This window comes from Gymnogyps californianus, chromosome 8 (assembly GCF_018139145.2).
Source record: "Gymnogyps californianus isolate 813 chromosome 8, ASM1813914v2, whole genome shotgun sequence".
Classification (NCBI taxonomy): domain Eukaryota; kingdom Metazoa; phylum Chordata; class Aves; order Accipitriformes; family Cathartidae; genus Gymnogyps; species Gymnogyps californianus.
This window is the reverse complement of record NC_059478.1, coordinates 34115476-34131957: the sequence shown is the minus strand read 5'-3', so window position 1 is coordinate 34131957 and position 16482 is coordinate 34115476.

Sequence of the window (16482 nt, the reverse complement as noted above, 5' to 3'; positions counted from 1 at the left end):
TATGATTTTTGTTTCTTCGCTTAGTGGATCTTTTCTTTAGACTTAATCTAAGCCACGCTGTCTCTAAAGCCAGCTCAGTCCTGGTGCCGGGAGGGCGAACAGACCCTCCCAGGAGGCAGAGCACAAGCAGAGCTTGGGGAAAAAAGACACGGAGGCAGCAGGGCTGGAGCTGATTTGCAACTACCAGCCCTGATGGGCCTGAATGGCTTTGTGCAGGATGATACCGCTCCATTTATCTGCATTCTTCTACTAACTGGAGTAGGGCAACCTCTCAACATTATAACAGAAAACTGACTGCATTCACTGAAATTAATGCAGATTTACTAACAATTTGGGCGAAGCTTAAATTGCATTTTTCAGCAAATAAATTAGTTGTATTTGAATTTTCCTTCACCTTTCTTTTCACTGCAGGCAAAAACATCGTCTGTAATAGCATTCACAGTTTAAATGTTTTCAAAGCATGTGTGAGGCTGTCATGAACAGCGATCCCCTTGCTGTTAGCACTCAGCGTCAACTCTACACAGAACTCTTTTTTGAGTGCCAGACACGTACTCCTTAGAGAAAGGGGAAAACGTCTGCCAAATTGGTCTCTACTCTTGATTTACCCAGCATCTTATTTGTTTTATATTTAGGGTCTCAGCCTGGCAGCTATTACCCTCCACATTCCATCACACAAAAACTTGAAATCATTCTGTTACTCTGCGGGGCTCCTTTGGGTTTTACACTGACACGGTTTGGGGTATGATACCATCACTGGTGTTAGCAGCAGCAGTGTTGGTGGATGCTGCAGTCCGTCCCTGCAAGATTTAGGTAATGGTTTCTGTTTCTTCCAGTGACCGTGAGTCAGTTAATTCAGCTCTTCTGGCTTCAGCTTTGGAGATGATGCTTTCTCTCGTAAAGCGTACGATGTTTCTACGTATTGTCATTGGAAATTGCAGCTTTCACTTTAGTTTGAGACTTGCAAGAATTAATAGAGTTTTACTTAAAATCAATTTAGAATGGTGGGCAAGGACAAAACCATGCCGGATTCAGCACAGCACAAAGAATACCTGCCCCGAGGAGATGCTTTTCCTTGTCCTCACTCCTACATTTTTCTTTTTATTTCACTAATCAATCACCAATGGCCATTATGTCAGCTTGGCTTCTTCTGCCATACATACACTGGTATAATTCCCAGTATGAATGGATGATTGGCTGAGGAGGGGAGCTGGGTGCTGTCTCTGGAGCCTGGCCTTTCTTTCCCATTGTATGTGCCTTCCTCTCTTGCCGACAGCTGATCAGACAGTGGTGTGGAATGTGCTATTTAATTTCTCTGCAATGAATCCACCAGCTCTGCCTTGTCATTGCAATTAGTCATACCCTCTCAGCGCATTATAATCCTCACATATCACATCTCACCAAGTCGTTCCTATAGCGTTAGGAACAAAGCTCGCTCCCGAACGTCACGAAAGAGAAGCATCCAGAGGAAGTGACTGCCAGGCGCTGTGTTTGGCAAGAAGCACGAGAAACAGGCGATTTGATCTAACATTAACCTACAGTTAAAAATCAAGAACGCGGTGCTGTCTTTTGCGAATGCAGGACTATGCTTCTTGAGGTGAGGATAAAACCTTCCTCTGCCTGCTCCGAGCTGGGCATGAGGTGTGACTTGTCAACAAGTAGACAGAGCAGGAGAGAGGCTCTTGCACCTCATTCCAGTCGGAGAGAAAGCAATGGTGTAAGCACAAACAAATTTCACGTCAGTATATCCCCAGCTATGCCTTACTGTGCAGATTCGAGCCACGCTGCATGACACTGAACTCAAGGCAAGTACAGTCAAAAGGAAAGCTGACCTTAACATGCAGAACCTAGCAGTTTTCTTCTTCAAAGGCTGCTGTAATAGGTATGCTTAGGGGTGTTCGCACCCCTTCTTCATTGTATTTCCAGGACAGTTTAATTCTTTAATCCTTAACAACATATTAAATGCTACTAGATTATTTAGTTTATGTCTACACTGAACTTTAATACCTACTCATTTGACCACTGAAAGCAGGAAAATTGGCATCTGTTAGTTGTGGGAATGTAGATTATGATTCATCACAGAGTTTTAGCCCAGAAAATGACAGGGGTAATAGTTATCACAAACCACCACGCACAGTAATGACAGACAGCTGTTGCGGTAATAAGAGACCAATCAATAATTCATTTGATATTCCTTGTGCAATTCATCATGATAAATTAATGTGGCTTTAATGTGGCACTAACATGCATTTCCTGGGCTCTCCGATGTAATTTAACAATTAATGTGCCATCATTTTAAATTGCAGCTGTCCTTGCTCTGCAGACACACGGAAATCATCAGAGCCGCAACATCCAACAGAGATGGGATAATAGTTGGAAAGCTTTCAAAGACTTGGGTTGTGGGAGGCTCATCTGCCCAGCTATGAGCGTTTTGTTTTTGTCCCCCACCCTCTCCCCAATCTACTTAGGACTATTACTGTCTTCAGGGCAGAACAACATTGCCTGCACCCAAGGAAGGCCCATCGCATATTTGCTGATACCAACTACTTTTTCATTAACCCCGAGAAGTGTATGCATTCAGGTTGTTTACTGTACTCAAATACATCGAAGAAGCAGCATTAGCTATATCCAGGGGATGATTAAATACAGACAAAAGCTAGAGAAGTTGTAAAGTTGTTCTTAACTCACCCATCACACTGAAAGCCGAGTTTTTTTCGTTAACAGCAAGCACCGCAGAGGAAAGCTCTTTTGCACTCTCTGTATTTGGAGCTGCTGAACTGGTCAGGTTAAAAGGTTCAGAGCCATCTCTTGCAGAAGTGACACATCTGTGGAAGGTATTGGGGAGGGGGGAGCTAAAAAACAAATTCAGGATGCCATATGGGTTTTTACTAGGGTGTTGCTATCAGGAGAATAGGGAATGCTATTCTCAGGAAAACAAAATAAAACATAATGACTGCCTCCCTAGTCATGTTCCAAAACATGGGGCTCTATAGGAAGGCCACGTGGCTTCTATAGAGCATCCGAGGAGCATTCCCTGGCTATCTCAGAGCTGTACTAAGAGTTTCCAAAATCCCTGACTCAATGGGGCAGAAGAGCAGCACGCAGGGACGGCTGCTGTACCTTAAAAGCAACGCAGCCCCGGCTGCCTTCTGCCCTGCTGCCTGCTGCTCACAGCAGCTGGGAGAGAGGGGCAAGGTAGGAACTGTGGCGCTGGCAGAGGTTCCCCGCGGGCTGGGCTTCACTTCAAGGCAAATCTTGTAACCTTTAGGGCTAGTCACACCAGCAACCAACAAAACAGGGGACCTGGCCGCAAGATTTTAAGATCATTCCTTATTTTGTTTTTTATTTAAAAAAAAAAAACCAAACAAAAAAGCACAAAAGAACTAGGCAGCCTAACTTTAACATAAAGCACTTTTTGCCTTGGGCATCAATCTAATTAAGAATTTGTTCACACCTCTTTCTTATGCTTAGAGTCAAATGAAAGATTTGTTTGATTTAGCTGCTTTGCAAACAACCCTTATAAACTTCTGCCATTCTCTCACCTCCCTTTCAAGTGCTATCTTTTTGTCCTTGGATGCTCTAAATTATTAACATATTTTACAGTGTGCTCAAGATAAAAGGGATCTTTCAACTTTCATTCTCTCACCCCTTGGTTGAGCCAGTCATGTTGTTTCTCACTGGATACCTTTGATCAACCTGCTTGTCGGATGTTAAACCACAGGACACCCCTAGTGAGAAAAGAATCAGGAGGAAGCCTTTCAGCAATCCCTTGCCATCAGAATTTTCTGCTGAGCTAGGGCAGCACTTTGAAGTCACCTAAGCTTGCGGCCAGGCTCTGAGAGGGGTCACCCTTAATGTTAAGAAAAGCATCATTATAAAAAGGAGTACACATTTTTTATAAACATCTTATGAACCTAAATAGGCAGTGTAATACATATGGTTACAAATACTCTACCAGTGGAAGTTGCTACCAGGGGTAACAAACCATTTGTTGTCCTGTTTGACTCCAAGATTGGTCTCACTACAAACAAGATCTTCTGTACTTTACTAAACCCTTCTAAACTATTTTTCAACCTGTCCTTAATATGAAATGTCATTGTGATACAGTAGTACAGAGCAAGTAGTACCTTCCTCTGCATGTAACCCTGCTGGTTTTCTCAGGATTATTTAGAGAATATTATTCAGAATGAGAATAGCACAAGCTAGTCCATAGAAAGTACAGTAGACAGGAGACAAAGCACCTTCAGCTCCATGTGAGCATGTCTATTCATATCACTGATCTATATTATAGACTGAAGACAGCATACCGTCTTTGCTATACTTCTGTGTTTATTTACAAACACATATTTGAAGCTGTGTAACAACATTGTCAGATATCCACATGCAAAAAAAAGAGATCGTGTTTCCCACTGCCCCATTTATGTCCCCTTCAGTGCAGCTGCAGGGACTCATGTATTTCCCCTCATTGATTCTTTACGGCGCTCATCAGCACAGTACCCAGTTTCTTCAGGCACGATACTTTCTGAGGGGCTGCACAACGTATATACATTTAACACTTATATGGGATGGTAGCATTCAGTGAAACTCTTCTGCCAGCGCTCTTCGAGCTGGTGATCGTACAGACTGAAAGTTACCCGAACAAGCAGAGCGCGTACGCCAAAACCACAGTGACGTGCAAGGAGCCAGTTCCTTCGGCATCGCCTGAGACAACATTTCAGACGGTCTTTTGACGGGGCTTCTCTCCCTGTGCTGCATTAAACACCCTCTCAGGTAAGACTACACATCATTGCCTATGGAAAAGCCGAGGAGATTTCATAGACTAAGCAGAACGATACCTTTGGGCGGCTGACACTCAAAGAAGGAGCTTCTGCCAGCAGGCAGCAGCCCTCTCCCCGGCCCGGGAGCCGCCGGGCTGGCCCCGGCAGGGCCACGGGGCCATCTAGAGGAGAAGGAGCTTCGGCAACAGCAACCGCAGCCTCGGGGGGCATCTGCAGCAGCCTCAGCCAGGTCAGCCTCACACCCCTGACTAAACCAGAAACAGGTCCGGAGAGTATCTGCTCTTGATTAGTTTTTCTACAGGTATTTGATAAAAAGCGAGCGAACGATCTCCTCCGTTAATGAAACCACCATGGGATACACGCTGCTTTTTCTCGTAGCAGGCGCACACCGTTTGAACTACTCTCTGCCTATAATATGTTATACGAAGCAAAGGTCACAGATAAGAGCTCATAAAGAAGTGTGAAATTTAAAGGACTGCCGTCCCGCGTCCCATTACCCTGCACGCAGGAAAATCTGGCGCTGGATTTTCATTAGAAAAGATGCAAGGCATTTGTAGCTGGAGATAATTTTCCGCACGTGGTCAATTGGATTAAAGGGATACAATCTGCTTCCAGACTGAGCTACAAACTACAGCTTCACTCGGTTATATATTGTTTGCATTCCTGGCTGTGAACCGTTTCTAGAAAGGCACCATCAAAGATGCGGTACAGTGACCTTCCATCCCTTCGGATGCCTGTCTTACAGAGCCAATACCTGTTCAGACCTAGTTCATCTTTTGTGCCGGCTGATCGTGAACACCTCTTTTAGATCACGAATGTTTATTAGTTTTTCCAGATGTACATGTATAGGTCTATACAGGATTCAGCATTGTCCCTTGTTTACCAAAGCCCTAGTTGTGTTCCTTGCCCAATTTAAGCAGATGTCAGAACTCAACAGAGATTATAATGCACACAAGATACAATAATTCTTCATGTATTGCAAGGCTAACATGAGAATTTTCTTAGAAAAGTGAGCTTTTTAGTAAGTTTTGAGGTTCCTGCTTTGCTTCAGAAATAGTATAATATTTTCAGAGCATGACCGGACTAGCTATGAACATTCAAGCACATCACAGAAACAAATTCCAGTCCAAACTTTACTACCCTCATAGATAAGAGACAGATTAAATGAGAAGGAAGTCTCGGAAAGGTGAAATAAATTGACCATGGTCATGTTGTAGTGGCACAGCCGTGGAGAGGTGACAGATTATCCGCACTCCAGTCCTGTGCTCTTTCCTTAGAGACTGATGCCGGCAAGCAGTTACACACGTGTGTCTCAGAGTCTTCAATGTTTTTAGTCTTTCAGGACTAAATCACAAGACACCTGGTACTGAGAAGAAATGTCACGTGTGTTACACACACACACACACACAGAGCAAGCCATGGTGTAGGGTTGCTTTATGACAGCTACTCTGCCTGCTATGTCACGGAGGGAACAGGTTTCAGAGGTGGGTCACTCATATCTTTTTTATCTCTAGGTATTCAGGTAATAAATATTTCTGAAATTTTATTACGCAACTGACATTTCTAATGGATTCCTACAGCAAAGTGCTTGTGTCTTTCGCCGTTGTGCTCCAGTCCTATGGGTTGGGTTTTTTATAGGACATAGTGTGCAAGTATAAAAGACACTTAGATCTCTCTTTAGGCAGTGTACAGACATGTTAAGAGGCCAGTGACTTGAAGACTGAAGAGATACATTCCTTTTGTAATCGCAGAGATCTTCTGTGAATGTGATTCTGCCGACTTTGTAACGCTGTGGCTCTTGTTTACTTAATGACAGTACCTGGCTGGCTCTTGAAACCTGAGCCTGGATCCAAGCTGTATGAATCTTTACTGTCCTGGCTACCTACATGTTATCTGCCCTTTTTATAGGTCTCAACACAGCTGTGTGAATTACTTAGTGACGGCTACAACTGATAAGCCCGGAAGAGATAAGAGACATGTACAGTTCTTTTAGGAAAACTACAATACGCCACATTCAGACTTTTCATATCCAGTGTAAAGACCAGAAGAACACAGGGAGTTTGGAAGTGCAAAGTTAGCGCCATTGGGTTTTCAATTCTGAACGCAACCGTAGTCTGATTTTAATATCAGCAACGGCGTCTTCTCACTCAATAGATATGCTCTCCTGTGCATTCAAAATTACGTGTTTCTTCATAGTAGTTCCTATATCTTGTCATTGCTCTAGGCCCAGCAGAGGTTAGAAGACCTAAAAATACCAAGCTCTTTAGACAATAAGATCCAAAAAATTACACAGCAACAAACCGCCAAGGGCAAGAAGAAGATAAAAAGCCTGTATGGCTTTACCTCCTGGTAAAAAGCCAAGCTTGCATGCACAAAACAGATTCTTATTGCATTCCTACTCAATCTCTAACTGAAGCTGATAGCACCATGCTGGCAAAACACCCAACCAACCGAAACCCAACCAAGTAACAACTGAAGATTTGCCTGGCAGGAATCGTACAAAAATCCTTAGACTGTTTAAAGGTAATAAAGTACTTGCTTATCTGTACATGCAGTCTCCTGGATTAAATCCTGTAATCTTTTGTTAGAGAGTTAGTCCAAGCTACTAGATTGTCCACTTCCTTCTCCCATATTTCTTCTTGCTTGTCATGTCCATCTTCATCAGCTATTTGCCTTTCTGGTAGGAGCTCAGGCACATCTGTGGTTTGGAACAAGGAAGAAGATCAATAATGACTGAAGGAAACGAAGTACAGCAGGAAAGAGTAGAAAAGATGCTTCTAAAACAAGCCAAAACATCTTTTTCATTTTAAATGCAGGCCCAAATTTGTCATAATACATGAAAATGCATCTGCTGGGAATGCACGGGGAACATGCAGATTCACATGCGCTATAAATAGAGAAGTGTTTTTATAACAAGTTGCAGAATAATGTAATAAACTACATTTTCCGTCTGACAGCTCTGCCTGAAATCTGGCCACTAATGTATTTAAACTCAGACTTCATAGATTCTTCCAAACTGTTCTGGACAATTGCTTTTTAACCTGTCAAAAATAAAGTTTCTTTCTGAGGCTCTGAATGACGATGGTGTGTTCTGAATGAGTGAAATATCCTTTCCACCACTCCCAGCATTATCAATATTAACGATTCTGTCAGCAGGATTCCCATTTGCTCTTTTATAGCTCTAGGACTCCGCTGTGTTAACAGTATTATAATTTGTTTTTGTCAGTTAAGTAAGCCCATATGCCTCTAATACAAACAAGGAACAGATTTATTGAGAAAATGGCGCTATTTTTAAACATTTTTTCTGACTAATTTGCAGCCAGTTAGTGATGTCATCTACTTTGAATGCTAGAAAATCACAATGCTCCAAACCACTAAACTCTTGCTTTGAATACTATTCTGAGAAAAAAAAAGAGCTTAGGAAACTTGTATTTTTCACATGCAAAACATGTGGCTGAAATGTTTCAGGTTATGAAACAACAGCCCATACACTTACGAAGAACATGTACGGCATTTTCCCTTTAAGGTACTGACAAAAATGTCATATTCAATGTGTCACCTATTTTCTTTCCAAGCACAGGCTTGGTAACAAAAACAGGCTTATAAGGAAAAAAGCAATCATAAGACAGTGTAATCAAGCTACAGAGCTCACGACTCAGTCGTGTGCTCTCAATAAACAGCTTCCCCTCTCCAACCTTAAGTCCTGCTCCTTCTCTTACTGAGTATGAAAGGGTCAAGCCGCAGCGATTTGCGGTGCAGGATTTTACAGTTTTCAGTCTCTTCGGTCAAAAAACCTGATGTTTCAGGAGATCATGCGGCAACTGGCTGCAGCTCCCTGAAGCTAAAGCAAATGGGGGATTGGGTGGAGTCAGCGGCTCTGTGGTGGCTACTGGAGTCCTCCAGTTACACCAGTTATATCTCAGCTCTGCTGGGGTAGGGATCTTGCTCAGCGCCGCAGACATCCCACGTGCCTGCTGACTGCTTGGCTTTGGCAGAAAAAAGGGAAGATTTTCCTCTTACTGTGTAGAGGTTCAAGTTTTCCTCTGGGTCTGACTCTCGATAAGAAAATCTGGTCTCAATATTCTCTTTTTAAATTTCCCCCCCCGAATTAGACATTGAGTCATTTGAAACAAATCTAATGCAATACTATTTGGGCCTCTGATGACTGGATATTTTAGCAATCTTAGGAAGTGTTAGTTTGGGTCAAAGTAAACTATATAGGAATATATAAATACTAGGAAGATTCCCTTGTCAGCAGACAATGATAAACTTTGGAGAGCCATTAACAGTGCTCCAAGGAAGTAATAAGTATTTAAAATCAGTGTGTAACAAGTGTATTCCAACAGTATCTCTACATAACAACTTTACATCTGTTCTTTCTTCTTTTTTGGAAAAAAATGAAAAAAAATTAAAAAGGAAACCTTATGCTAATAGAAGTTTGTAACCCACCTCCTGACTTGAGATATTGTCCTGGTTTTGGCTGGGATAGAGTTAATTTTCTTCTTAGTAGCTGGTACAGTGCTGTGTTTTGGATTGAGTGTGAGAATACTGTTGATAACACGCTGATGTTTTAGTTGTTGCTAAGTAGCGCTTATCCTAAGTTAAGGATTTTTCAGGTTCCCATGCTCTGCCAGCAAGCAGGGGTGCAAGGAGCTGGGAGGGAGCATGGCCAGGACAGCTGACCCCAACTAGCCAAAGGGGTATTCCATACCATGGAACGTCATGCCCAGTATATAAACTGGGGGAGTTGGCCGGGAGGGGCAGATCACTGCTGGGGCATCGGTCAGTGGGTGGTGAGCAATTGCATTGTGCATCACTTGTCTTTTCTTGGGTTTTATTTCTTTTTTTTTTCTTTTTTTCCCTTTATTTTTGTTATATTCCTTTTCATTATTATTATTACGTTTTATTATTATTATTATTGCTAGCATTATATTTTATTTTACTTTAGTTATTAAACTAAACCATTCTTATCTCAACCCATGAGTTTCACTTTTTTCCGATTCTCCTCCCCATCCCACTGGGAGGTGGGGAGGAGTGAGCAAGCGGCTGCGTGGTGCTTAGTTGCTGGCTGGGGTTAAACCACGACAGATCAGATACGTAGAACCCAACTCTCCTTTCATTTATATCACTTCTATTTCGGTAAAGCTTCTCCATATTTGAGTTGAGTCGATCCCGATTTCCTTCTGTTAGTAGGGAAAAATCAAACCTACAAACTCCAGCCAGAACATGATCCACTGCATGGTTTAGAGCAGGCTCCTAGGCAATTCTCACCGAAGAAACGGTCATATATTGTTAACATTTACACTTCTGAGTAGGTCAAAAAGTAACCTGTGACCATTACCAATATGCTAGGGAGCTGCACATGTATTTATAATGACATTGATTTTTCTTCCACAGCATCTGGTTCTGTCCATAATTTCCAACATGATTTTTTCCCCTGGGTGGAAGCACATTTAAATCCACAAATTACAACATTAAAATACTTGATTCAAGACTCCCAGTAGCATTAAATTACAATGAAGTTGTGGCAGATTTACACTGGTGAAAGAAAGGGGGGGAAATCACGTCATACATAGTCATAGGAAAGATTAATTTATGCGGTACTGACTCTTTACCTGGAGATGGGTAGTTTTCTAGCTCTATTTTGCTCATGTCAAACAATCCTGTGGCTGTTTGTTTGAAGAGCAGAGAGATGGTAGCATTGCATCTGTAAGCAAAAATATAACTTGATGGATAAAATCAGTTTGGCATACACTTCTTTAAGACAATTTTATATAACAGACACAATGCCCACTTCAGCTGTTGTTCACTTCAAACCAGTGCTTATAAAAAGCATTTGGAGGCAGAGGTGAGTGGGAGTTTTCTGAAGAAATGTGTTTGATTTTTGGTTTTGCTCTTTATTCGTGAACCAAACTCGAAGGGGGACACACACACACACACGTGTTTTGACCAGGATGTCATTCCTGTTGGCATCTCTGTATCTTGATTTATTTAACCTGAAAAAGCCTTCCTTCCCCTTCTGTGCCCAGCTTTCTCGCCACCCTTTGGTCTTGGAGTTCGAAGTCAAAGTTTATGCTTGAGTCAAAGCAGAGAATGAGACTATCAAATCCTATATCCTGGGCCAGCAATATAGGATGTATACAGGTCTTTTTCTCTGATCTCTTCCTAAGAACACATTTTAAACGAGAAACCTCTGGAAGATGCAAAAGCCGCTTGACTGAGCAGCTGTAGCGTATGAAGAGCTGAAAACCACACCAACTAGAGAGGCTTCATCCTTAAAGTGCTGAGAGCTTTGACCCAGGCTCCGTAAAACACTAATCACACAACTAACTGTACAAGCACTATTAAGGCACTCTGAAGTTAAGAGCTTGGAGTTAATTGCCAACAACTTGTCAATTTTGAAGATAATTATGTGGTCAGAGCTTTGCTGGCTCATGACTTGACTGCTGAACACCTTTCAGGACTGAGTCTCAGAAGCATAGGAAATGAACTGAAACAACTTACGTTCTCCAAAAGATGAGAAATGTAAAAGATAACCATGAGAAAACAGAAAATGTGCTACGTTGCTTGTATCCTAACATTTTTTTAAAAAAAGAGGTGATACTAATAACATTTGTACACACAACTTTGTTCTGTCACATAATATGGTTCTTAGCCTTGCCACATCCCTTCCAGTTTTAGCAAATAAAACAAGCTTGCTTTCTACTTTAAATCCGTTTTAAACCCCCCACAATTCTGAAAAGCAGTGGTGCACGAGGGATGAAAAAGTACAAAAGAGAGATTAAATAAAATTCTTAAAAATCACTCATGTCCTCCGCTTCCATTCCCCTGCAGCCAAGTACTACTCTTCAGTTTGACTTCCCATCATTTCTTCTCTGCTGTGTCAAAATATAACTGGAACTGGAGAGAAAAATGCTGTGAAGAAAAAAAGAATCAGAGAATCATATCCTTTAAAATATGAGGCAACCCAGTAACTTGTCTAATACCTGTCGCTGTGCCTCGACTTTTAGAGGATATTTTTTATGTTCATGCTTCCTGGAACATTTATTTTTGTAGTGAAGGCAAACAGTTCCTAAATATACTGCTGTTAATCAGATGTTTAATTTCTCTCTCACGAAACAAACCAAGAGGTCATCAAAATAGAGGATCTGGTCACTGCGTTCTCTTTCCAGCCACAAGATGGCAAACTAGCTTTTAACATGCAATAAAATCCCAGCACCTCTGGTTTTTAAGGAGCTTAGCAAAACACATACACAAATTCTAACTGTATGTTCTTTGCAATCTTCTCTTAGCAGCAGTGGTTTTAGAGAGCACAGGGCAGGCAATCCGGATGCTGTGAAAGCCGGCTATATCGGAGAGGGAAAATGAAAAAGATCTAAAAGATCTGAGTACATTTCTGCTACGAACATTTTCGGGTTTGTGGATTTCATAGGTGTTTGTGAGTAAGGAGGAGAGCTCCCAGGAAGACGCAGGCCTGCAGGGTGAATGCTTAGCTGGGAACTGGAGGCTCTTGCTTGCATTCCTTTCTTGGTCACTAGAACGCCTACCCTGGGGCCATAAGCATAGGTGCCGCAGGAATATTCCAGCTAGCTGGAAACTGGCTTGTAGCACAGCCTCGGATGCCTGCAGAATAGCATGTCTGGCCACTTGAATATTCACCTAGCTTCTCAGATGGATTTTTCCAACCTGTATTGAACCTCACGTTATGATAGCCACACTTCCGAAGGTATTCCTCCCCCACTGTACACAATTCCGGCACAAACTATAGTCACTGCAGTAGAGACGTGCCCACTACCAGTTCCCTTGCCGGTCCCCTCCGCTTGTTCAACAAGCTTTCTGAAAACGTGGGTTTGGTTTTATTCTTTTGTCCTTGCACCATAAGTACCACTTCTGTCCTTCACCATCAGAAAACAAAACCCCAGTCTCTGCCGTGATTGCTTAAATGCTACTTCAAGATCCACTCTGCTTCTTGCCCTACGATTCCTAAAGCTCACCAAATTATAATCAATTTTTATACCTTGCACCTCCACATTTCCCTGTGTTTCACCATCATTTCTTTAACAATATTCAGTTCTTCCTAAGGATGATGTGCAACGAACTGCTCGTTGCACCAGGACAAATCACTAGTCCCTGAAGGCTTATGGTGATTTAACGATGTAAAAATTGACTCAGTGCCACCGTAATTAGCGAACATGTAAAAACTCGACAGGGGCAAACTGCTCGCAGTAATGTGAACAGTATATTATCCAAAAACAAGCTGTATTACAAATCTCTTTTATAGAAGTAATTGAATTTAGGGATTCAACTTTACGAAGAAAACACATTTAAGTATGAACATTTGCCTTACTATATAACTGAAATTAAGATTGCTGCTGCTGCACTTATGTCAGCAAATTTTTGGCCTCTTTCCTCTCTAATCCCATGCCAGGAGTTAAGAACAGACTGCACGCTTTTAAAAAACAAGCATGTTTTGTGAGCTGTTTGTAACTGGGGGGGGGGGGTGAGGGAAGAGAGGCAACCCTGTGTTTGAACCTGCAGCCGAATGCTTGGACCTGCCTTTCATCTATCCGAGCCAGCAGTTCAAAGGCCAGAAGAAATCTGTGGCAAGCCCATGATCTGCTGCCACCAGGTGGCACCGAGATGTCCCCATTCCCCATCACCAGGGAAGGGGCCTGGCCCCCCTACATCAGCAAGTTCACCTTTGCAATTTCCTCTCCAGTTCTTATGAATTTAATGGGGGGTGGGGGGGGGGAAAATCCCTACAATGGGAGCTGAAGACACCACCCCAAAACAACTCCAGGTCGCCTGAGCTGTACGGGCAAAAAGAGACATTCGCAGCACTTGCTGCAGTCTCGTAGGATGGTGTGCCACTGCATAATGAAACAATTATCAAACATATAAAACAAAGGAGTTCTGTTAAAGGACATAAAAACAAGGAAGCCATGTCAAAGGAAAATTAACCCTATATTCTAGGGGCTTCTTGTGAAAGAAAAAATACTCTTAATTTGAATTCAGGACTTACTGTCCTTCAAATTCAATGAAGCAGTCCTTTCCTTTCTAATTGATGTTGAAAACAATTTGGATTCAAAGGGAAAAGGGATTTTTTAAAACTGTTATAGAGCTACTACATAAGAAATAAGAAGGAAGAAAACCCCAGTCACCTCTGAGACACAAGGCAGCATCCTGGCTTTGCAACTTCCCTACATTTTTTCTACTAACTAAGCCACAGGAGAATTCACGAGTAAAATTTAAGAACCTTGATCACATCTTCAGCTGACCTTACGTCTGTGTAACTTCACAGTTACAACAAGGAATTTGTTCCAGTAAGTCAGAGCTGCGTTTGGTAGAGAGAGCCTCCTTTCTGAGGAGCTTCAGCTGCTGGTTTGGACAGGTACCCTCCCGGCTACCGTGTGTCCTTCCCTCCCCAACTTGTCCACCCCGTAGATGCCCCTTACGAGGGAACATTTGTCTTTAGGAGTTGAAATTTAAGATAAGGTGAGAACTGGTAGAACTTAAGGACACACAGGGACAAACATCCGGAATCTGAAAATATCATGCTACCCAAATATTGCCACTGCACTTACGAAGACCCCCAGCTGTAAATGCTCAGCAATTCAAACTTACGCATCCTCAGCCCAGTCTTCTGTTCTTTCCACATGTTTTGCTTCCCAGTCATGGCAGTACCCTGTGAATTCTGGGTCTTCAGAAACTAAAATGGCATAATTACCAAAAACTACCTTTAGGGAGAATTACACACCAACCATTAAATTCTCCAAAACTAGTGACTACGTAAGTCCTCCTGATATTTGCGGTGCTCATAATAAAATCCTATTTTTATTATACTTTGTTATACATATTTTATTTTCTTGTAAGCCACTATGAATTTTCCTCTACATTTCAATGAGGCTGGTTCAGGACCGAATCGATTTACGGCTGAGTACTGTTATTACGGACCCCATGCTGTACTGCTGATCTCACATCCATGGGTGGTAATTTCAAAGGAACTCTATTGAAATCACCCTGTCGCTTTCTAGAAATCATCCTAACACTTTCTAGCATAATTTAGGATTGAATTTGTCCACTTACATATAAGGGGGTGGCAAAACAGCACACATGCGGTTGAAGCACAGTCTCCTCTGCATGTGAAGGGATTCTTTGGGTTGCAAAAATTATTCCACAGGTTCAGAGACACTGGCACTTGCTCTGTGTTGGCCAGAACAGTCTACACTCCTCAGCTCAGGCACCGCTCCATGAAAATGCATCTCTGCTACTTCTAAAGACACCAGAGGACAAGAGGAAGGGCAGCTGCCTTTGCTCGAAATTAGGTATGTCCCTCATCAAGCTCTGCAGGATCGGTGCTTCCAACAGAGTTTGGGCTCTCTCCATCAGTCTTTCTTACACAAATAGACTTCTCCAAAGACAGAGTGTGGACACTGAGCAAGTGCGTGCAGGGAAAGGAAAGGGATGAATTATCTGGTCCCTTTGGCCGCCACTGTAATTGCACTTGGATATGCTGCTTCTGGACCCCAGTTGGATCTGTCGGTAAGTTTTCCTGGAACCAAACGCACTGGGGACTTCAGCTCCAGAGGCGGCTTTATTAGGAGCTACCTGGGTCTAGCAGCAGTAGTGCTACTTACGGTTTTCGCTTTAGTTGTGCTGCTTGGCTTCCTCACCCTTCATCACCCCCAGTCTCCTGAATAACAGAGAACTGGTTAGCTTTGTCTTCACGGTGGAATCCAGAAGTAGCACTGAGTTGCTTGGCAGGAGGAAAACAGAAAATGGGGACTGCCTGCTATTTGTTTTCCATACAGTACGACAAATAATAATAAACCCCTCATGCTGCAAGCCCAGGTTAGTAATGAGCCCATATAAAGCCCTTGTAAGACACTAGCAATTACTCAGTTTGATTAGTAATTTAGGTACAGCAAAATCCAGCAGCAGAGTGTTAGTCTTCACAATGGCCATAGCTGACGCACACACTTTCCTTATCACCTCTCAATGCTTTAATACTTGTAATTAACGACTTCTCAATACGATGGTGCCCAATTAAAATTCAGACTTCCAAGAGTGTCCCCACCCAACAAGGTGGTTCTCTGCCTGGAAGGCCGTTGAGGTAAGGATCATCCCTTGTGCTGGGTTTGTACAACGCCAGCACGCTGCCTGACTCCAAATCAGATACTGAAGGCTGGATCTCCAGCAGGTGTAAACTGACCTGGCTGTCCTGAGATACGGCAGCTCACATCAACACGTCATCTTGCCTGCAAGTTTTGGGCACCTGGCTAAAACAGCCTGGCTACAGACACTATCCCAGTTACACTAGGATAAATAAATCTGGCATGAGGACAGCATCAAATCCGTCATGTTCAATTTTGCTAAAATGGGCATATCATCTTACATGAATCTTTAAAATGCTCTCTTGCTTTTGACGTAGCTATTCTAGACCATGTCTTGTGGTAATCTTCAAATAAAATGCTTCTAATCCCTCTGAAAACATAAATACAGAACGAGGGAGGAGTTTCTGGCAATTACAGAATTTGTTAGTTAACGCAGGCACTCATGTATAACTTTCACAAAAGAACATACTCAATTAAGTGGATTTAAAAGCCTTACAGTATTAATGGTTGACAAATGACAGACAGAAATAGGTGCACAAAGCTCCAACAAACCCAAGAGGAATGCCTTCCACAAGAAATTGGTATGTCTGTTC